Source organism: Palaemon carinicauda, chromosome 8, assembly GCF_036898095.1.
Source record: "Palaemon carinicauda isolate YSFRI2023 chromosome 8, ASM3689809v2, whole genome shotgun sequence".
Classification (NCBI taxonomy): domain Eukaryota; kingdom Metazoa; phylum Arthropoda; class Malacostraca; order Decapoda; family Palaemonidae; genus Palaemon; species Palaemon carinicauda.
In genome coordinates this window covers 67,375,977-67,400,962 of record NC_090732.1, presented here as the reverse complement: position 1 = coordinate 67,400,962, position 24,986 = coordinate 67,375,977, and positions in this window count along the sequence as shown.

Below are 24,986 nucleotides of genomic sequence, written 5' to 3'. Positions count from 1 at the left end.
AATAGTAGTCCTCTTCGTCCTCCTTACTATGTTATTTTTGGTGTAATAATCTTGTTCTAATATATAATATACTTTATGAGTAAAAGAAAAAAATATTATTAACGATACTCTCATTATAGATTACAGTCCATTTTAGTCTCGACAGGTGACATTTATATCACTAGCGTCCATTACATGAATTATTTACTTGTACATACTTAACGCCACCTAATACAAACTTTTTTTCTTATTCCCCACATATACAGTATAAAAATTTTGAAATTATTACCATTGTTTGTTTTCCTTAAGTTAGCCAAGATTACGGTGACCCTTCAGTAACTCATGAATTAACCACTATATATACTTTTATTTATCTAGCGAGGTTCAAATCATATTAGAGAACCAAATCATGATAATAATAATAATAATAATAATAATAATAATAATAATAATAATAATAATTATAATAATATCTATTATTACTATCATTATTATGAGAGAATAACATTGCTCTCTCTCTCTCTCTCTCTCTCTCTCTCTCTCTCTCTCTCTCTCTCTCTCTCTCTCTCTCTCTCTCGTGTTGTGGTGCGTGATTGATTTTAATGAATATTTTCGATATTTCTATGTAATTTTGCGCTATATTTTGAAACACAATCGATATCAGTAATGATTATTCCTATTAAAGAAATTGCACCCATAGCAAGATAAATAATATCAATAACATCAATAATGATATTATTTATTAATAATAGTAATAAAGTTTTATATCTAACAGAAAAATTAGGTCAAATCCCTTCGGAATCTTTTTTTTCAACTCTTCCGAGAATACATTTCTCATTTATCTTCAGGCATTTATCTGCTGTATTATTGTAATTTGCTATATACATAATGCTAAGACTTTGATAAATCATCATATTAAAAAAAATAGCTGGGTTCTGGGTAAAAATGACCGCCAAGTCCATAATTCAAAGCGTACATTTAGAATCAAAAGAACTCTTGACACCCAGGGGAAATCTTTCGTCGGATGTCTCTAGTGTTCCCATAACAAAACAGACAAGGGGTTGCTCTTCTTGCTACTTTACGAAATGGGCGGAACATTCTCCAACCTTAGCGAGTCAAAGAGTAAAGAGCTGCCTTTGTCAAAGACTATATACTGTATCTCTGTGCTTTCTATGTTTGCATAATTGCTTTGTCTTATTTTTGCACGATGTATTTAATTCTTGAAGAACACCATTTTCAGTATTATGTTTTCTCGTATTTATGATTATATTAGAGTTTATTTGGATGTCATTCATAATCCAATTTAAGTTTGCTTGTATACTACATTACTTCTATTTCCAGCCCCCTTTTGATTATTTTTGTGTGATACAATTTAGTGAGTTATTTTGTTCCTTTTATATATATATATATATATATATATATATATATATATATATATATATATATATATATATATATATATATATATATATATATATACACACACACACACATCTATTACTTTATATTTCTAAAGAGTATACATGGGTGCATAATGCATTTCCGTTTCAATAAAAAATATTACAATTGTGTTTTATATAACCTAATTTCTCCATTCTACAGTGGCCTACAAACTGTAATTAAATATTTGCCTACACATGTGCACTTGTGGCGAAGCTTAATAAATCAGATATACAGTATGTTTTAGTTTATTCGAACGTGATATTATATAGAATATTTAATAAAAGTTAATGAAATATACAATACTTAAATTAGCAAGAAAATTGTCTAAATTATAAGAGATATAGCTATTAAGTTTCTGAAAAATAGACTGAGAAACAAGGATATGCATTCTTAATCTGTATATGTACCTGTTTTTAAAATTGCAATTTAGTTATGTAAAATTTAAGAATATCATAAATATAAGAATGAAATATACTAACGGAGTAATGCAAATTATGAACAAATATGTCGCCAAATTTACAATCGAGTTCCATCATATATTTCCGTAAGCATCACCGCTCTAAATGGTTGATATTTCACTCAATAGATGGAGGCATCCGTTTCGCATAGGAGTATCTGGCATCTTTTATTCACTCTCTCAGTTGGGTAATATTAGGGTGAGCCTTCCTATCTTCCTTCAGTATATAGTCTTTGGTCTTTGTTAGTAAAAGCATATAAATGTTACAAATCAAGTGTTCATATTTCATTTTGTGTTATCAATCAACGTCTCAACTATCTACTACAAACACACACACACACACATATATATATATATATATATATATATATATATATATATATATATATATATATATATATATATATATATATATATATATATATATATATATATATATCATTTACTACCTTTTCTTAGGGGGAACCAAGTGGACACTTTTCAGGGCAAGGTCGGGGGAGGAGGAGTTTTCCCTTCACCCCCAGCCCCGATCACACAGACACTGAGGACATAAGGAAGCCATTTGTAGAGAGTTGTAGAGAGATTATTTGTAGACCCTTGATAGAGCCTGTAAAATATTATATCATTGCCTGAATGTTAGTAGATAACCGTTAATGTTCCAGCAAATATTGGTAACCTAATTCATTATGAATTGATTAGAAAAAGATAGCGGCAGTAGAATAAAATAGCTGCTGTTGTAGGAAGGTTGATAAGTAACGAAATTTAAGTATTAACTTTGTATAATAGATAATGAATGGTGGATACAACAGATAATGATGACTGGATAACATGTTAATTACAATCAGAATTTAGTATTTCGTATCGAAAATAATTTATATTCAGGTAAATAAGGTCGCTATTACATTCTGACAAAAGCTTTCAGAAATTTGTTTTATTGATAAATATAAAATTTAGTCGCAGAAAGACGAAATGTTCCGAAATTTTGTCATGAAACTAGGATATACTTATTTCCTCAATATATATTATCTAATTTGCAGGAAAATTATATGGGCAGATAGCATACGGACAAAATTATTCACCATGCTAATACCCTGATTGTAAGTTAGCAAAGGTTATATAATTGCTAGTAACTCTATCTTGAGAAATTACACAGCTTGGAGATCAAACTGAAAAATTATCAGTTTTATGCACAAAAGTCTTATAATCTTGATTCCAATAGGCTAAACTCTGTATGGTAAAGTTCATATTTACAGTGATCAGCACAGCTATGTGGTGCTAGGTTCTTTGACCTGGTGAATTACTCCAGGTGGATGGGCACTTAACGAGCGAAAAATACATCACTATCCGTGAAGCTCTAGTTCGGAGTATTCGAGCAATATCTATTCGTACAAGCTCTTCAGGCTAACAGGGTAGGGGTTAGACCGCAATTCCTACAGCTGATGGCGTAAGCAGAGAAAGGGAAAACCAAATATTAATAAATTTCGAAAAAAAAATTTCTTTTCATCACTAAATGACTAAATCACACAGCTGAGGAGGAATACCCTTGGATTCCTAAGAATTTTCTCTCACTCTTTAGATTGTTTCTAATCTTCTTCCTCTATCCCCTGACATGTCATTTAGGTCTTTATTCTTTAACATTTTTGCTACTGTCTTTCATTGTTTAGGTCCTTACTGCTTATCATATGTGTTCCTCTGTTTCATTATTTATCATTTGTTTTCCTTTCTATCGTTCTTTATTCATTTACTTATTAAACATTCTTATTATCTTTAAAATAAATGACCTTCTACCCCAGTACTTTTAGGCCGTCTATTTTGGTTTTTAGCTTCTCACTATCCCCCAGAAAAGAAATCTTTCGATGGGCAGCATGAACACCTTCGCTTGACCATTACAACCTGAAAATATTTGATATTTTTGTGAAGACAAGATTCAGAAAAAAAGAATTTGGGGCACTTTATTCCATATTCCTCTATCTTCGTTTTTACAATCTTCATCAAATAAAAAAAACTTGCATTGTGAAACATGCTTTCATGAGTTAGTGGTGTCACTCAGATTTCTTTTATACAATATATATCCCATTCCTTTATCATTATTCCAGTTAAAAGAAATATCTTGGATGACTTCAAAGCAACCGGGTAAATTATCCTAGAGTGCATTTAAGGTATATAGAGGACTACAAAATAGAGATCTCTTCCTTGAGGGTACACTCGGGCACACTATTCTATCTTATTTCTCTTCCTCCTGTTATTCTGAAGTTATTATAGTTGATATATGAAATATCCATTTTAATGTTGTTATTGTTCTAAAACTTCGTTTTTCATAATTTCCTTTCCTCACTGGGCTATTTTCCCTGTTGGAGCCCTTAGGCTTATAGCATCCTGCTTTTCCAACTAGGGTTGCAGCTTAGCAAATACTAATAATAATAATAATAATAATAATAATAATAATAATAATAATAATATCCGATACTGAGCGGGTGGAAGGGAACCTCAGTTTGATAAGGAACTGGAGAATTATGACAACGCCAAACATTTATTTACATCACCAACAAATAACGACGTTTCAAACATCTCTGTGTTCATATTAATTATGTTCCTGGGTAAAAGAAAGTAAAATAATAAAGAGCAATCTGTACATAAATATTGTAAACAAATAAAATCTAACTTAGAATGGGAAAAGGAATAATTAGGCAATTTTCAAAGGAAAACTAGAAATTTCTTGATTAACTTGTGGCTTTTTAGATTTTATAAAAATTGACTCTGCTATTCTTATTTCATTTTCATATGTACCTATGTATATTATTGAAAAGATGTCCAAAGAGAACGAGCACTTACAATCCATGTCGCAATGGTCTCGTATGCTGGACTGTAAAGGTTTGGACAAGGCTCTGCCAGTTCGGCTGCTAATTCCCTTGTGATCTTGGTAGCGAGAAAAAATGCATTTTCTCGTGGAGCCAATATAAGCTAATTGGCAATTTGGACAGTTAAACAAGTAAACAACCATTGATTCTCGGGTCTTTTGCAGCTTTCCTTTATGATTAACCAAACTTTTTATTTTGGAGTAATTATAGAATATTATATTCGGATTTCATTTATTTTGATTTTAATATATTTGTTTGTTTCATCATCAAAATATGGTAATTTGATGAAGAGTTCAAGTTTTTTTGGACCAAATTTCTTTGATTTAGGACAAAATATACTGTTAAGGAATTTGTAATAGAAGATTTTGGATGGGAAACCATTGTTGGAAAAGAATTTCTCTAGGAAACATATTTCCTTATGAAAATTTTCAAAAGATGACGTTAATCTAAATGCTAGGTAAAACATTGTGCTAAATGTGTTTAACTTAAAATTAACCTAGCATATACTCAAAAAGTTAACTCCGAGTCCCGTGTGAGAAGGTTTTCTGTAAATATTGTTGTCTATACCATTATTTGATTTTATTTGTTTACAATATTTATGTACAGCTTGCTCTTTATTGTTTTATTTTCTTTTACCCAGGAACATGATTATGAACACAGAGATGTTTGAAACGTCGTTATTTGTTGGTGATGGAAATAAATTTAAGAATGTTTGGCGTTGTCGTAATTCTCCATTTCCTTAATAATAATAATAATAATAATAATAATAATAATAATAATAATAATAATAATAATAATAATAATAATAATAATAATATATCACTCAAGACAAATGTTGGTATACGGATCCTTAAGGAATCAAATCCTCCCAAAAGGCAACGACTTACACTCGCTAATTACAACAACTTCTCCCCCCAAATCACCCATTATTTGGATAAGCATGCATTTGAATCTAACAAAATAATCCCGTTTTCTATACCCTGTAAAAACTATCTCCAATTTTGCCATACGACCTCGATAACTATTATGCGAATAGACTTCCTGCGACGAAGATGGAATTAGCAAAGATTTCACTGTATATGTTTAAGATTTTAGTTCAAATGTCAATGCTAACCATTCTATGCCACGATCGCAGCTCAACGAAAAGAGAATGTAAAAACAAATGAACGATAAAGTGCAAGTGGCCCAGGGTCTTAAGACTGACTTGGGATAAATTTTACTGTGAAGTATCCTTACGTATTATGAAATGATGCAATCTATCTTAAAGGTGTCAAAAGGTTTTACCAATCAATCTAGCATCTGTAAAATAACGATGAGCTTTTGGAAGCATAATACAATCATTTATAATAGAAATATTAAGTAATAATGATAAACAAAATTTGTATAAGCATAAATGTCTAAAAAGCAGTTTATATGCTGGTAGATTTCTTCATTAACCAGAGTGAGTTCAAACAATTTGATCTCTCTCTCTCTCTCTCTCTCTCTCTCTCTCTCTCTCTCTCTCTCTCTCTCTCTCTCTCTCTCTCTCTCTCTCAATGTTCTTCATGTGGGTATAACTCACGTATGGTGATTTTTATTAATAATTTACAGCATTTAACCATAATTTTTGCAACTTTTTCTTTCATCTGTAACTTGAACAAGACTATTGTCAAAATTATCTAATGTAGCTGTTAACAGAAGGAATTGGTTAACTGCTTAGAATAGCAGAGACTCTTTAGCTATGGTAAGCAGTTCTTCTAGGAGAAGGACACTCTAAAATCAAACCATTGCTCTCTAGTCTTTCGTAGTGCCATAGCCTCTGTACCAGAGGCTATGGGTTGGAGTTCCCAATCTTAGGGGTACACTCGAGCATTCTTTCAATATTCTATCTTATTTCTCTTCTTCTTGATTTAATAAATAATAATGATAGGAAGACGAATAGGGAAGTGGGGAATATGGGGAAAGGAAGAGTACCCCTGTATACAATCCAGTTAGTAGCTCAAAGGCAGGTTCTTTTTATAGTTTATATAGTGAATATTTATTTTAATGTTGTTACTCTTCTTAAGATATTCTATTTTTCTTTTATCCTTTCCTCACTTGGTTATTTTCCCTGTTGGAGCCTCTGGACTTATAGCATCCTGCTTTTCCAACTAAGGTTGTAGCTTAGCTAATAATAATAATAATAATAATAATAATAATAATAATAATAATAATAATAATAGTAATAATAATAATAATAATGATATGACACTAGAGATTTTCTACATGATTTTGTGGGTTCGCAATATATATATATATATATATATATATACATATTTATATATATATATATATATATATATATATATATTTATATATATATATATATATATAGGATTGAGGACAATGCACAAACGGTCTCGTCGGCTTCTACTCCTGATGCCTGGTGGTTGATCTTACTAGAGTTAGTATGGACCGGCAGGGGTCACTTGCCTTAGTTAGGCAGGTACTGCTCATCACAAGGAAATGGCTATCCTTTGATGTATCTAGCCAATGAATCCTCTATGGATTTAGTCAGTAATGGATAGAGAAGATGAAAGAATGGCCCCCAGTTCCAGGCATAGCGGGGGCTAAGAATCTCCCGGTTTATAAATACTAAAGAAAAATTGAAAATAGGTAACTGGAATGTTAGAACCATGAATCAGATTGGGAAGTTACAGCAAGTGGAGAGTGTATTTATGAAATATATTTTGGATATCTTGGCCCTGAGTGAAACACGTTGTAAGGGGATTGGTAAGGAAACTTTAAACCAAGGCAATATATATATATTTACTCAGGAAGATCAGATGTAGCTGGAAGAGAAGTGGTAGGAATGAAGATGACACAAGAGCAGAAAAGGCATTAACCGATTGGAGAGCTGTAAATAGTAGATTGTTACTAGCAAAGTTCAAATCAAAACTGTGCAATATGAGTATTATAGTTTGCTATGCCCCAACAAAGGAAAGATTAATACTATGAAGATCTGCAGAGGATAATAGATGAGATCCATGAGAGAGATATAAAAATTGTGATTGGCGACTTCAATGCTGAAGTTGGAAGCAATAATCAAAAGATAGAGAATATGATGATTGTCGAGGGTCTTGGCGAAGTTGCAAATGAAAATGGAGCATATTTTATAAGTTTTTGTTCAGCAAAAAATCTTGTCATTGGACACTTTGTTCCAATATAAAAAAATCCACAAGTATACATGGACTTCACTATGTGGCAATTACAGAAGTCAGATAGATCGCATTGCCATTGATAAAGAGAGAAGGAGGACTCTGAGAAATGTAAGAAGCTATAGAGATGAAGATATTGGTAGTGATCACCAGCTCCTCATTGCCACACTGAAATTAAAACTAAAAACACCAGACAGAAAGATAGATAGAATACCTAGGTTGGATACAACTAAGCTTCTAGAGGAAGAGCATAGAGAAACATTTCCAATTGAATGTAGGAATCGAATTGCAGTCTTAGAGACTTTAAGAGACGAATAACAGACAATTAATGAAGAATGGTGTGATATTAAGAACATATATCAGTCAGTTGGTAGGGAAGTTTTGGGACAAACAGTTACAATGAGAAAGCCATTGATATCGAATGATAATTGGGATACTATAAAAAGGAGACAAAGACAGAAATTGATTGTTGAAAGTTATCAAGGAAGTAATGATAATTACAAGGTAATACATGCTAAGTATTTCAGTACTGACATCGAGGGCAAAGGAAAAGCCAGGAATGACTGAGGAGAGTATTTAGACAGAAAAGCAGATGAGTCCGACAAAGCTATGAATTAAGGAAGTGGCTATGGGGGGAGAATTACTCGTAGAATTATCAATGAAATATCGACTGGGGCAAAGAAGAAGAAGCTTATACTCATCAAAAAGAGAGATGGCTCTGTTATAGCAACAGAAGGTGAAGAAAGACAACGTTGGATGGAACACTTTAGTGAGGTTAAGATATGGACATATGAAAGGAATAAGCTGATTGATATACCTGAAGCTCATGAAGACCTTGTTTTGCCCATAAATGAATTCAGTGTGTTTGAAGTCGAAGACATCCTTAAAAAACTAAGGAGATGGAAAGCCCCTGGATACAATGGAATAACTGCCGAGATGATACTGGCCGAAAATGAAGTGACTCCTAGACTACTTACAAGATTATTTTGTAGAATGTGGCATGAAAAGGCAAAACCTGATGAATGGGAGTTAGGACTGTTGGTGATAATAGCTAAGAAGGGAGACCTGACTGATTGGAGTAATTACAGATGCATAACACTTATGTCAGTTGTTATGAAAATATATAGTGTGCTTATTTTTAAGTGACTAGAGAGAAAGATTGATAATAAGCTGAGAGATGAACAAGCAGGATTTAGAAAAGGTAGAAGTTGCTCCGACCAGATTTTCATTTTGAGACATATACAGTAATGCGTAGAATATAGAAATCCCCTTTTGAAGGTATTTATAGAGAATCCTGCTTTATTATGGAATTCCTCTTAAGTATGTAAATTTGATTAAGTCTGTTCATGAGCATAGCAAGTGCAAAATTAATGTTTGGAGTCTTATCAAGTGAGTTTCCAGTGAGCAGTGGAGTACTCCAAGGGAATGTGTTGCCACCTATGTTGTTTGTCTTCCTCATGGACTTTGTAATGCGTTGAACGGTCAGAGATGGTGGAGAAGGATTGAACTGGTTTGGTGATAGGAATTTGGGAGACCTGAAATATGCTGATGATGTTGTCCTTCTTAACAGAACACCACAGGATTTGCAATTCTTGCTTACCAGAATGCATGAAATATCACACGAGGTGGGGCTGAAGATAAATAGAAGAAAGACAGATATGATGAGAACGGAATATGCAATGGAAGATGAAATATCATTGGAAGGAGAAAGGATTAACAAGGTAGAATCATTTAAGTATTTAGGAACAATGATATCCAATACAGGGTCCTTGGAATTAGAATTTAGTGAAAGATTGCAAAAGCAAATCAGACAATGGTAAAGTTAAGTAAAACTTGGAAATGATATTGCCTAAAATTTCATAAAAAAAAAATCATACTATATATCAGTTTAGTGACATCGGTGTAACCCTATGGACATAAGTCATGCTAAGATAATGAAACAATCTCCAATAGATTTAGTAGATTACGAGTTGAATGGCAGGACAGGAAGAGAAATGAAACCATAAGAGAGATTACTCGAGTACCCTATGTGGATGAGATCATGATGAGGGGTAAATGGAGGTGGTTTGGGCATGCTCTTCGCACTCCCCTAGAAAGATTAGCTCAATAAACGGTTAACTGGTCTCCACAAGGCACTAGAAGAATTAGAAGACCCAGGCCTACGTGGCTTAGGACTATAAAGCGCGAAGTAGGAGATGATGAATGAAGAAGTATTGAATTAAAAGCTAAAGACAAAGATGACTGGCGAAATCTAACCAAGGCCCTTTGCGTCAATAGGCGTAAGAGGAGATGATGATGATATATATATATATATATATATATATATACATATATATGTATATATATCTATATCTATATCTATACATACATGTATATATATATATATATATATATATATATATATATATATATATATATATACATATATATGTATATATATCTATATCTATATCTATACATACATGTATATATATATATATATATATATACATACATATATACATACATACATATATATATATATATATATATATACATACATACATACATACATACATACATACATACATATATATATATATATATGTTGGTGTGGTACTGTTGTAAACACACATTATGGTTCCAATCAAATGTCTCTTCAATATGCTATGTATTTTTAGACTTGCAGGTTACTTCTTTTGAATAAGTCTAAGTAAGTTAACTGTTAGAACAGTTTATTAGCAGCTCCATCACAGGAGTATAGATGGTTTGGTCGGATGACCATTCCGTATGACATGTTGACAAGAACTAACAAAAATATATTGTCTGATGATAACGTATACTTAGTTATCTCAGCATTTATGTAAATATGTAAACACAACATTAATACAGGAAGCTATCTAGATCCGGTGAGACACAACTCTTCTCACGGTTGTATTGCTTTTACTCTTTATGAAAAATGTTACATTGCCAAAGTTTGGCTTTTGCATCCTGTTTATGACTGACTTGACGTTTCTCACACTCCTCCTATCTTCTCCATTGACCTCTTGGGTCATGGATTTAATTATGTAATTTATAAACATTACATTAGCTCGGACAGCTACCTTCAATTAAAAATATGTTTGCTAGGAGTGTGAGTGGATATATATATATATATATATATATATATATTTAACTTTAGCCATAAACAAGGGATTAAGGATGAATGTTCAAATAGGTACCAAAAAAAAATACATACCTAACATTGTCAAAAACAAAGAAAGTTGCATGGAAAATACAGATTATTATATGGTACATTGCTAGCAAATGATTATATGGTACCCCCCCCCAAAAAAAAAAATACTGATGTACATATGATTCGGTAACTTGTTAAAGAATAGTTGTCACCTTTATCAAAAATACAGATTATCATAATACGGTAACTAATAAGAATATTGTTACCTTGGTAAAGATATAATTTCAGTGCACAAACAAAAATTCCTGGTACCTACACGCACCACGGTTTCGTATATTTATATATAGGGCTTATATTTTTTATTAGATGCCCATAGATTCTTTATTTTAGCATTTAGGGGTTATATATTGTATTAGGTGCCCAAAAAATATTTTTTTTTTTTCAAATGTTTTCAAAATGCAAATGTCTTAGAGTCTCTTCAACTACATATTACTAGCGTACTGACCGCTTTTCGTGAACAACTGATTGAGCATGATTGATTTCAGCGACGGTAAGAATACGATGTTTATAAACTTCTACATCCAAGATATGTTGATTTTTGTGAATTACTAAAGTAGTATTTAAATGATGACAGACTTCAATATTACATTGTTGTTGTGAGCCTACTGTATAAATAGCTTGTGTGACGGACAATCTGTTAGTTTTCAAAGTGTCGGAAAGGATTAATATTTCAGATCCCGGTAACGTTTTCTTTACTTGCACTATTAAATTAGAAGTTACGTTTGGCTCGATAGATTGCGTGCAAGATGATATTACGGGTGAACAAGAATTCTGTTGGGTCGCGTATATTATTTCTTTATTAATGAGACAAGTTATTGGTTCTTCAACGTACGTCACTGTTTTATTTGTCGTCTCCTTTTTATCCAAAACTGATTTTAAGGTATTAGAAGACTTATAGAATTTTCCTTTGATATACATGCCGTGTTTGGCAGGGGCTAAGATAATGTATTGATTGCCCATAGACGGGTATCCTATAATTACAGCTGGATACATATCAATGTTTTGTACAACAACAAAGGTATCGGCAAACGTGCGCTTACCGACCTTGTACTGAACATGAGTTACGCCTATTACATTTAATTCATTATTTCCTATACCCGAGAGCCTTACTCCGAACTTCACTATAGGGAAGTTCGAAAACAACAAATGATGTGTACTCAAATCCATGATATTACGTGGACTACCAGAGTCAAAAAATTATGTAAAGGATCGGTGCTCTAAATTTACAGCATATAATGTTGGTCGTAACTCATTTTAGCTTATTATTGTGTGAATTTGTTGCAAATCTACGGGAGCATTCACTGATTTATTTGATTCGGTCATGTGTTTCATAGGAAAATCTATTGCCTCACAATGATCGGATAAAACATTAAATGGATTATTTAATACTACTGATGTTGATATGAATGACCTAACATCACTTTCTTCCCCATTGGAGTTAATTATGTGGTATTTGCTTTGCTCTGCACATTTTGAAAATTAGTCTGACCTTGCGAGTTCTGGCTAGACGGCTCAGGATCAGAGTTATTTGAAGAACTGTTTGTTTGTTTTTTATTTTGAACTGCATTGACGTTTGGCTATTTCTTCTTATTGAACTGAGGATTTTTCTTTTTATTTCCATAGGGAACTGACTGTGGAATTGACTGTGTATTTCTACGATTCTGTTGTTGATTACGCGAGTAGCATCGACTATATGAATGAGTTGAACTATTATGTAACGAACAATATCGCGTTCTGCAGTCTGCGATCAAGTGACCTTAACGTTTGCAATTATAACACGTCATTCCTGCAACTTGACTGTTATTAACTATGTTTACTTGTTGCGGCTTAGTTTCATTTTTTGCAAAAACTTGTGTAAACAAGGGATCAAGATCAGTACACTTAGACATGTGTTTCTTTATCTGTTTATACACATCCAATTCTGTACTTTCAGGTGTTAACTTTTTATCAAAACACCGCACTATAGCTTCTGGCAACATAAGTGTCATACAGGTTAAATACATTAATCGTAAGAAATCTTTCACGGAGATGTTATCTCTAGTAACCCAAGTGGAATTACCTAAAATATCTTGATACTCCTTTAGCCTATCGGCAATGAGAGCTGCTCTCTCTATGATATTAAGCCGAGTCAAAGTGGCTTGATTAAGTGTATTTCTTAATGTTAAAACTACATCTAAGGCTTCCTCACCGCCATAGATCGCACGTAGCCTAACTTTGAAATCATCCCATGTAACTGCCTCTTGAAATGAAACTCCCCTCAAGTACGCACTCTCATCTCCTTTAGAAAAGTCTATAAAACTTTTAGCTTCTTGTAATTGTACAAATGGGTCTATGATTTGTTTAGCATTTAAGTGAGCGTCGACGGAAGAAATCCATGACTCGACATTCCGAGGTAAGAACCCATTGACCCGACCTTGAAAGGGAAGGAAAGCTGAACGTGCATTTACTAGTGTTACAATGGGAGCGGGGTTACTAGGTCCTGAGGTGGGGTTACTCGGACTCACAGGAGGCGTCATGTTTACTTTACTTTTTTTTCTATCTCTACGACTCCTTCCAATCCTATCAAAATATCTATATGAATACAGACGTCCACTGCGTTAACGCATAAGCACTATACAATAAAGATTATAGCATAATCCCCCAAAACAATGATACTAATATAAAGATGTTTCCCGAGAACTTCTGAAAGAAAACGGAATTAGCACAGAGAAAAAAATTCTAGACTAGAATTTGAAGTTGAATACAGTTTCCTATAATGAAAGAAAAAAATCAAGATTAGCAAACAACTCACCCCAGCAATAATGGACGAACGACTCGTTATAACAACACTTCACTGTTTAAAACTGAAATGAATAAAGAAATGTACTTAGCTTGAGTTTATATGGGCGAAGGGCGATGTCGTCATTTCCTCTCTCTCTCTCTCTAGTTTGCGAGAGTTTAACTGTTTGGGTGAATGTTTTCGGTCCGATATCCCGATGTAATGTTGAACGTAGTGCTTCCTGGATATGATTCATGAATGTTTAATAAACGTTGAATGTCAGTCCTTCGTTTTCTTAAGATGTTGATTGAAGATCCAGTTCCTCAGTTTGTATAACATTTATAGTTGATATTCAATGTGTTCATTTCTTCTGTGGACGTAGATACTTCGTCAAAATTGTAGATTCATTACTGTTGTAACTGCTAAGTATTACAGTTTAAATTGCTGGTTCTTAAAGTTGATTCTCTGGTTACTAAAGTTGATTAGCTGGTTCTTTTAGTTTTAATCGCTGCCACAAATTGTTGGTGTGGTACTGTTATAAACACACATTATGGTTCCAATCAAATGTCTCTTCAATGTGCTATGTATTTTTAGACTTGCAGGTTACTTCTTCTGAATAAGTCTAAGTAAGTTAACTTTTAAAACAGTTTATTAGCAGCTCCATCACAGGAGTATAGATGGTTTGGTCGGATGACCATTCCGTATGATATGTTGACAAGAACTAACAAAAATATATTGTCTGATGATTACGTATACTTAGTTATCTCAGCATTTATGTAAATATGAAAACACAACATTAATACAGGAAGCTATCTAGATCCGGTGAGACACAACTCTTCTCACGGTTGTATTGCGTTTACTCTTCATGAAAAATGTTACATTGCCAAGGTTTGGCTTTTGCATCCTGTTTATGACTGACTTGACGTTTCTCACACTCCTCCTATCTTCTCCATTGACCTCTTGGGTCATGGATTTAATTATATAATTTATAAACATTATATATATATATATATATATATAGATAGATAGATAGATAGATAGATATAGATATATATATGTGTATATATATATATATATATATATATATAGATAGATAGATAGATAGATATAGATATATATGTATATATATATATATATATATATATATATATATATAGATAGATAGATAGATAGATAGATATAGATATATATGTATATATATATATATATATATATATATACATATATATCTATATCTATCTATCTATCTATCTATCTATATATATATATATATATATATATATATATATATATATATATATATATATATATATGGAGATGGTTGGGTCATGCTCTTCACGCTTCCCAAAAGAGATTAGTTCGCCAAACTTTTAACTGGGCTCTTCAAAGCACTAGAAGAGTTAGAAGACCTATGACTACATGGATGAGAACTATGAAGCGTGAAGTGGGAGATGAGGAGTGCAGAAGTATTGGATTATAAGTTCAAGGTAAAGATAAAGAAGCTAAATTCAATGGTAGAGCATTTTAGTTCAGTAATATCAATATTGGAGAGTGGATCCAGAAGCACTTTGCCAGATTTTTCTTTCCTTAAAGGCCGCTGATTTTTCACTACTTAGGTCGTCTGCTATTTTCGGAAAGTTAGCTAGAGTATTTTTTTCTCTTCTCTGATAATTTTAAATGTGATTCATTACGTAAAAATGATTAGGATAGCCCAAGCTCTGTTGATGTTCGCCCAATTTTTTTTTTAACTATAATATTATCAAAAGGTTTTGAACATCTGCAAAGAAAACACCTACAAGATGCATAGGCCTAATTACACTGAAAGTAACAGTCTATGTGTAACTTGACTTTTGTAAAGGCCTTGGTACTTATGATGGCATTTTCTTTAATATTCTGAGCCATGTAGAAAAGTCTTCTTTCTATCACTGCAGTTTGTATGGTTTCTTTTAGCTTCAGTATTGCGTAGATAATGTTATTCACGAAGTCCTTGTTAGTAAAATTATCTTAAATTAGATTGTGCTTTTTTCTATCAAACGTAAATGGAGGTGAAGTTGACGAAACATTTCTTTATATTATCATTGAAATCTTAGTAACAAATTGCTAAATATAGTGACTATAGAATTGTATACATTTTTTTTCTATTGATTAGTGTACGATTAATTGTATATTACAAACACATCATTGGTGGTTTGGTAATCAAAAGGAAATGTTGCCTTTGCAGATGCTACTACTCTCTTTACATTAATTCAATTTTCTTACGGTAGGACCTGTAATTGTTGTGTTTTCTAGATGGTACAAATTATGGGGAATGAAGTTGAACCGTAACAATATATAAATTATGATTGATAACAAATTCAAAACAAACACTCAATTTTCCCTAAATTTTTAATCGATTTTTTATCTTCTATATATGCAGTTTATTTGAAACTCTAGTTAGCGCTCTTGGTTATTGTATATGTACTTTTCTTATGTAGCACCAAAAAAAATAGGCATAAAAGAAGTTTTTGAATATTTTTGGGAAGTTTTCTATCACTAATAAAAATTGAAAGAAATCTCGGACATTCGCATAAGCAATCCACTTCATTTCTGTTAAGTATTTGCCATTGAATCAGATTTATGATTTGTTCAGCATTTGGCTCCATTCTTCCTCTTTGAAGTCCGTCTCCACCGGCTGTTCTCTGCTAAAGATATTTGATCTAACCCCTTTAACTTTTACCCTCACTGCTCTCTTTCCACTGTAGTTGCTATAATCCGTATTTGCCTTGTTTCATCGAAAGATATTTCTTAAACCAATCAACAGAGAGACACCAATCTCGGTTGTTGGAATAAAATTCAAAATTATCGTTCATAACTGGGGAGTTTCACTATTTTGTCATCGAAAATGGCCAATTCCATCAACACAATAAAACCGTTGATAGGCAGAAGTGTCTGAAAGCATACAAATCAAATTGAGTGAACAAACTCTAGAGAAAATGTTTATATCGCTATTTAATACGTTTCCAATAACCAGCTACTGAAATACTACCCTCAGATGCACTCGTATAAATGTAATTATATATCGTTAAGATATCCATGCTGGCATAGTCTACTTACATAGAGAGGTGAATGACAGCATACACGAAGCAACATTGGAGTAGGTACTGCTCATCTTTTTAGACATACCTGTGTGTGAAAATAATTAGACTTATGTACTGAATAAAAATGCAATCATATACTTGTTCAATCAAGGTAAAAACTCGTTAGTAGATGCAGCCTATAATGTTACATAATATAGACACTATGAAGAAAATGGTCTTTATACATTAGCCTACAACTAATCAAAGGGGCAGCGGGAAATGGATACTTATATGTTGTAAAGGAGAATAATCTTCTTAATTTTCTGAGGAAAATTAAGATGATACTGGAATTAGGAAACAAAAAGAAAGATAGAAGAAGCTAAACGTGGCCATCATGTCGGCGAAGAAGAAGAAGAAGAAGAAGCCTAGGCACTGCCACAGCAAGAGGGCTGGAAGGGCGACGTCATTTTCCTTACGTAACATTTGGTAAGTAGTGTTGGAAGCAATTCATTATTGAATAATCCCGTTACTTCGTTTTACATATGTAGGTTTCATGGAAGTTCTAGCTCGAACTTTACAGATATTAAAATATTCTATTCACATAGTTATTCGGTATGATGTGTGTATGCTCTCGATTTACCACAATATAAATAAAAGGAATGGGAGAGCGTCACTCAAATAAGCCCATGTGGGAAGGACGAGGGAAAACTTTCTCTTAGAATGAGAATCCCGTTTTCAACGTATTCTAAATGCAAAAAGCATAACGCACATAATTGTAAATGATTAATAACAAAGTAGTTGACTTAGGTCTAACCCCGTGTTCCGTGCTGACATAAGGGCTAATGTTGGTTCAATGCCGGTTTATATTTGATATCAGGGAAAGAGCAGTACTTATATTTGGTAATTCGTGGTAATGGCAAAGGATAGCTAATTTGTCTAGAACTGTTTGATAACTTTTCAAGTCACTAGAAAAAAAAATCCGACTCTAAGAAAGAAAAGTAATATAGATTTCTTTGATGAATCAGAGGTAGCCTAATAACTTTTTACTTCTAATACAAGTTTGATTTTCCTGTAACTGTGACCTTCAGGCCAAACCTCAGCTATTATTGACTCATTTTATTTCCCGCTCCAAGTTTGGAATAATAAAACAGTTTTTTTATGCTATGTTCAGCTGTTTCTCTTAGTAATATAATTAAGATCGGATGTCAACTTACATAACTTGTGATAATATATATTTTTTTTAAAGTTAACGAGTAACAACCTGTGATAATCATTGAGGAAATATTTTTTTTGTTTAGCATGATCATTTGTATCACAAATCATATTCATTCATTTCATTTCGACATACACCCTCCTAGGCTTTATCATCCATTTTGATAAAAATCGCCTATTAGGGCTAGAAAGGTACCTACGCCTTACGTACTTCGATAATTTCTTCAAGATTAGTAACCTTCCATTCATAAAACAATCATTTAAAGAACAATTTAAAGAAAAGTAATATATAATGTTATATGTTTACTTTTTCTATTAAAGAACTATATGAAATTTTAATTATATTTTTCTCTAAGTTTCTGAGCTCTTAAACGTAAATACCGTAGAGTAAAAATTACATCAATACTGTCAAATACAAGGGAAAATATGGTGCTTATGATTATTGAAAGAAGCATACACATTGTATTTACGATATTAAACTTTGCGGTTGCAGCAGATGATACTTGTTTTGTGTGAAAACTACTGGAGATGAATTTGTACAGAGAAAGTAGTAGAACTAAGTATTATGCCCAAGGTCTTATTTGATTGTAATGTCATGTAAAAAAGAGGAAAACAAAATAATAGATGAAGTGAACTACAACACAAGAAAACAATAAATATCTTTAATACTGAAGTCATTAGTAATGCTGTCAATTTTGGTCATTGTAACCATGTTTAGTATCTTCAAATATTTGGATAGGTAGGGCTGAACAATATATTCATTATCATTGAAAAACACTGTTCACAGTAGACTGTTATTCCAAAACCTTCTCTCTCATAATTTATCTACGAAAAAGTTTACAGCACGAGTGCTAAAGAATACAAAATCAGTCAACAGATGATACATATTTGAACTATTGATAGGGATTTTACTTCAGCCCACTTAATGCAACCAGGTGATGGTCAATGTTTGGAGTTTAGAACTGACTTCCTGAGATCTAACTGCTTATTAGAAAACAGCTAGAAATGGGATTGAGAAGACAATGAAGCTGTCATTATTCAAAGCTAGTTAGTTGATTTAATATTTACCATACCCTAGTATGCTGTTTGTCTTTCTTTCTTGCTGTTTAGCAGCCCGTTAAAATTACAGTGTGTGGTAAAATCTCAAGTTTTACCGTGCAAGGGAAAACCAATGTATGTGTCATCTGAGTTACACATCGAGAATCATAGGAGTTATTTCTAAAACTATAAAAGAGCAATTTGATATACTGATGTATAAAGGAGATATCTATATGGTTCCTTAACATCTTCACCCGTCAAAAGTAATATTGTCCGGAATTCTCACCAATTCAGAATCTATAGAATGAAAAGTGGAGAAAACAGCTATCAGAGTAACCACAATGATTCATAACACTTGTTGTTTATGATTACTACAAGGCGTGATTATAAAAGGGCAACTGCCCCTACTTTCAACTCCTGTCAAGCAGGTAAACGTGAAAGATTGTGTTAAACACAGATAGTAAAATATAGAACTAATATGGTCTATATTCTCAGAATTAACATCCTATTATAATGCTAAACACTGAAAATAAAAAATAAAAAGTATTTCACTGACCTTTGAGTAATTTCTTGCTTACTTTGGTAAAAAAAAAAATCTATATAGCGTATGAATGATGATTTATCGGGACAATCTGTGGGCTATCATTGTTTGATCAATGATTAGCAGCCCATATTTTGAACTAAGTACGATGAGCCGCTGAGGAAACGCCCGCACCTTTTCATACGCCCATATTTTGAATAAAGTACGATGAGCCGCTGAAGAAACACACGCACCTTTTCACACGCCAATATTTTGAACTAAGTACGATGAGCCGCTGAGGAAATGCCCGCACCTTTCCATACGAACCTAAGCTTAATGAGACTTGAAAAGTTTGAATGAACTTATGTACAGTGTAAAGATAATGGTTTCATCATTCAATATAATTGTAATTCCCGCTCCACAGCACTATATATAATCAGCAAGTTTTCTTACCCTATCCTAATTTAATCAGCCTACTTTATCAAAATAAGGTGAACAATGATTCTGCTATGTCAATTCACTGGAGTAGCTTTACAATTTATTACTTAAGTTCAAGAAGCATTGTGGTTTCTTTTTTAAATTTTATAGAAATACCTTAAGCATATTGCAGCATACAAGGAAAGAAGAATCACAGATTCAAATCCATTTCATCTAAAGTATTTATATACATATTCATCATATTTATAAACACTGAATCATTATGTTCAAGACCAAACCTATTTCACTGCAGGATACTCCACATGTAGGTAAACCTTAATAGTAGCTCTTCCTCCAGATTTGTAAAGGAATGTAACTTTGGAATATTTCTTCATACCGTAATAATTACACTCATGGAAATATTACAAACGAACATTACAGAAAGCAATATATTAAAGTAACAGTATAATCATATAGATTAACTATTTGTTTTTTTAAATTATGTATTTCACTGACCGTTATTGCTCCAGGTATGCATACAAAAGACATAAAAAAGAAACAAACTAATGAGGAAGAATACGTTTTCACTGATTACATAACTTTGTAATCCCAAGTTAGCCCTTGTAAATATTTTGGGTCTAACTAAACATACTAGTAACAGTATAAACTAACAGTAACAGTAACGATCATTAAACAATTATTATTATCATTATTATTATTATTATTATTATCATTATTATTACTATTATTATTATTATTATTATTATTATTATCATTATTATTACTATTATTATTATTATTATTATCAGTAGTAGTAGTAGTAGTAGTAGTAGTAGTAGTAGTAGTAGCAGTAGTAGTAGTAGTCACGGATAACCTTGTCTAAATAAAAGTCTTCAAAACGTTATGCAGTAATAATAACTTTAATGATACATTTATCCGTCCACGCACGCAATTTTGTTTCTTGGGGTGTTCCTGAAGGATATATCTATTCAACCTAATATTAGTAGCATCACTACGGTGACCTTGAGGGTCAAATCTTATTGGCAATGTTTAATGTTACACAAGAACTTTGGTCGTTTATTTGTTTTAAACTAGGATAAATAGAATTTCTTTTTATAGAATGTTGCTGCTAACCTTATAATTCGGGCAAGTAAATATCTTATACAATCGATTACATATGGAAATATTCTATTTTTCATGTGATATACGCCTCGTAGAAAAGGCTTATTATTTTATGCTGAAGAGAGAGAGAGAGAGAGAGAGAGAGAGAGAGAGAGAGAGAGAGAGAGAGAGAGAGAGAGAGAGACCCGTGTTTATCGGAAGAGGAATCGGGCAGCTAGTGTTTAAATGAAAGAATAGAAATGGAATCAAAACAGCCCAGAGAGTCAATGTGGCCCATTTCGTCTGTGGTAATATGAAAGAGGGAAATACTAAAAAGACCAAACGGATTTTCCTCTTCTTCTTTAGGTAGACCGTGAAACACAGTCCAATGTGCCAGAGTCACGTCTTTTTTTAGTGGTTGGCGTAAAAGAGAAAGCAATTGATATTTGCCTTTGCCCCCATAACCAAAATATTTTCGTACAATGAAGCCAAATAAAAGTTTTCACTGATGTTGCATCGTTTCTTTCTTGAAATTAAATTATAAAATGTTCTTTCATAATTTGATAAAGTAAAACGATGCATCGGTTAATTAAATGAAGTAGGATTTTTTCCACATTATTTTATATGCTGAAGTAAACACACTTTTCTGAATTTGTGATGACATGACTGTCAAATGTCGCAAATTTGCAATCTATCCCAAGACATTTCAAAGTCACAACTTTACAATTAAAAGTCCTTTTTATTATTATTGAAAATACATCAATAAAATAGAAAATTCTTTAATAAACATACTAGCATAATGTAATTAATGTACTAATTTTTGTATGACGATGTGTTGTACTTCAAGGTAAAAAAAAACTCTATAATCATGAGAATTCTACTAAACCTATAACTCCACATGTTGTTGTAGCAAGATTGCATTTTGATAGCGAGGGATGTTTAGTGGTTTATGGGTGCCCAAGTAGACAAGGCTCTCACCTGAGAGAGTGTAGCAGTGTACGATATACTTACAAACCTTTTTGCAATAAAGTGAAGAAAACCCATGTTCCAATGTCTCATTATCCGTCAACACGGGACATATTGGTGGAAGGTGTAAAAATACTTCTGTTTGTGTATGCTGTGAGTGAAGTTGCTCTTTGAGCCGGTAAAATAAAAGTTCAAGATGCATAGATACGCAGGAACTAACGTAGAAGACACTGTTACTGAGGGAGATGAAAAAGAGGAGCAGTGTATAGCATTGCCGATGAAGAATATAGACAGGAAATTACAACGCAAGAATTGGAGAATAAGTTGGATAATTTAGAACAGTTAATGAACAGATTCTTGATTGAACGAGAAGAGGAGCGGCACACAACCACAGCATATCCAACGTACATGGACGAAGTCCAAACGCACACAAGTGAAAGTACACATGCTCAGCCGAGTGAAGATACGCAAATCGTAGTTCGAAAGTTGCTAGAACTCCATGCAAGTGTTAGGCCTTTTGATGATCAGTGGCCTAATGAAGGGTTTCAATCGATTGTAGTGTTTTTGAAATACTTTGAAGAAGCCACATATGGGTAGTCGGAAAGAGATAAAGTTATTCAAGTAATTAGATTGCTTAAAGAGGTTCCTGCAATGGAGGTAATGTGTTGGTTACAAGACAGTTTAAGAAGTTATACTGAAATAAAAAGTCATTTAATTGAGAAATATGCCTTGCCTGATGCGAGAAAAGGGGACCTAAAAGAAAATTACAAACACAAAATTCAGGAAGGTGAATCTGTTCTTAGTTTTGCAACTCGCATGTTTCGGGATTGCGATTCGTTTGCTACCAGGAGTGCCAATCTCCCAGAAGGTGATAAAAAAGCAATTGCCCGTAAACATATTTGCAGATCAGTAAACCCGTATTTATGTGGTTATTTGTTCGATGACAATTGCTCGTTAGCAGATGTAGTGTGCGAGATACAAAACATTTTAGACAGTTTTCCAGAATAAAAAATGACTGGGAATAACGGGCACGATTCCGAGAAGTTGGCAGCCATGAGAGGCACTCATCAACCCACAAAGTAGGGTAGGGGAGAACGCAGTCAGCAGGTTAGAAGATGCTGGCAGTATGAGGGAGAGGGGCATCGATGATTGGAGTGCCCCACCCAAGGATCCACCCACTGTTACACATGTCAGGCCTACGGTCATCTATCTCGAGAGTGCTCAGCAAAAAACGCCGATGCCGAGCAGGCTGTGGCACACGCACACCTCCCGGCCCCCAACATTCGAGGAAAAGGAAACTGAGGAAGGGGGAGACAAGGGAGTTTGATGCACCCCCGCATGATATCAGAAGCAATAGCCGAGGCAGCGCTTGCATCGATGACGGATTTAGAGCATGCACTGGGGCCTTCTTCAGTAGCCCCCGACCTCACCCCCGCAGCACTAGCGAGCAGCCCCATTGCAGCTGAGGTCATTGGACCGTGCCCCATATATCGTAATGGCCGGCTAGGAATATTAGCAGTTAGGATTGACCTGCCATATAAATCCATTTGAGCGTTGACTGACACAGGATCCAGCGTTTCACTGATTGAAAAGAGATTCTCCTCAAACCCACTACAGTCAGCGGCATTCACCGTCCTCAACACGCCAGGAGGAAATAATCTACGCATAAACCATACAAAGATCGTCAACTTTAAGGTGGGATCTTTGAAGTTTACACATGATTTTTTTTTCTTGCCCACCTTGGGAATTGAGGCTATCTTAGGAATAGATTTCATTTCATGTAATCAAATATGCATTTTTGAGGGAAAAGATACAATAACAGTAAAGGCAGGAGAGTATATTTTGCTGATAGAAAGTCATGAAAGAATAAGTGCTTGTGCGGGCTCGGAGAGACATTTAAGTATGGTAACAGCTGTACCTAAGAGAGGAGAAGTGTTGTTTCCCCAGACACCTATGAGCATATCAGTGACCCCGTGGCCCCCTATTCTGGAATGAACCAAGGTAGTTGTTGAACCCCATGACAATGGGTCACATATGATTTTAGAGGGATTATCGGAAATAAAAGAAAACAGAGCTGATATAACGATAGTTAATTTGTCATATAAAAGAGTTATGTTGGGAAGTGATTCTGTGTGTGAATTAGAGTTATGTGAAATTGCTATTAATGAGATGTTGAGAGCCACAACTCCAGCCCGCACAGATGAACACACTCAGAATTTGATTATGCAAGCATGAAAACTTGTCCGTCAGAATATCAACCTGTTGTTAGAGACATTTTCAACAGGGAGAATTGATTGATTTCCATTTAGCATTGAAACTGGGCAGGCGGACCCGATTAGGTCAAGGCTTTATAAGTTACCCATTCATTTCCAGGAAGAGATACAAAGGGAAATTAATAAATTAGGGGAACAAGGGATAATCGAGGAGAGCGAATCCCACTGGGCTTTTCCAATTCTAGCTCTTGGGAAAAAGGATGGCTCGGTAAGATTGTGTGTTGATTATAGGAAGTTGAATGCAGTCACTAAGGATAATGCATTTCCATTGCCCTAGATCGAAGAATCACTTGTGAAGGTACATGATAGTAAATATTTTACAACTATTGATTTAAAATCTGGATACTTTCAAATACCCATTCAGGTAGACAGTAAATGCTCCAAGTCATTTCTCTAGAGTAATGATGGTAGTTTTGTCTCCTTTAATTGGCCGTAGTGTTCTGGTTTATTTAGACGATATCATAATTACAGGGAAAACGGCCGAAGAACATAATAATAATATTCGAAAAGTCTTAGAA